Raw genomic sequence first — 547 nt, 5'->3', positions numbered from 1 at the left:
TAGAGATAAATGGATAAAGAGAGGATAAATAAATGGAAGGATGAATGGATAGAGACGATAAATGGATAAAGAGGATAAATTGATAAAGAGAGGATAAGTAAATGGAGGGATAAATGGATAAAGAGGAGATAAATAAATGGAAGGATGAATGGATAAAGAGAGGATAGGTTAAAGGAAGGATATGTGGAAAAAAAGAGGATAAAACTCCATTTCATTTTTGGTTTCAAGAGGATAAATGTAAGTGAAGATACTTGTCTCATATGTATCTTACACATAACGGCATATCTTTCTTGTTTACCCTTTAGGCAGTAAAGAACACATGGACGTCTAAACCAGTCTCCTGGAAATCCTCTTTTCCAGGCAGAATCAAGATTTATTTTTAGTCTCAATAAAAGAAATTGTGATTATGGTTTCCTTAATCTATTCCCAGTGCTTCACAGTTATCCAATGCGATCCAGAATCACAATAACAATCACCGATGTAAAGGTGTATGCATACTGATTTGTATATGAAAAGAAAGAAAAAAAAAAATATTTATATATATATA

General features: G+C 31.8%; 1 long non-coding RNA gene across 3 annotated transcripts in view; it reads left to right on the top strand.

Moving 5' to 3' along the window:
- LOC119588021 overlaps positions 1 to 547 on the top strand; it is an 11,989-nt gene that overhangs the window by 3,266 nt on the left and 8,176 nt on the right. The window contains exon 3 of one of the 3 annotated variants that reach the window (XR_005230051.1): positions 306 to 325. The exons of the other annotated variants lie outside the window; for them this stretch is intronic. This is a non-coding gene — a long non-coding RNA (uncharacterized LOC119588021). Of the gene's footprint in view, positions 1 to 305; positions 326 to 547 lie in introns of those variants that run through there. 3 annotated transcript variants of the gene reach the window in all.

The sequence above is a fragment of the Penaeus monodon genome, chromosome 23 (assembly GCF_015228065.2).
Source record: "Penaeus monodon isolate SGIC_2016 chromosome 23, NSTDA_Pmon_1, whole genome shotgun sequence".
NCBI classification, from domain to species: Eukaryota; Metazoa; Arthropoda; class Malacostraca; order Decapoda; family Penaeidae; genus Penaeus; species Penaeus monodon.
Note: the sequence above shows the minus strand (reverse complement) of the source record. Positions and strands in the feature narration are given on the sequence as shown.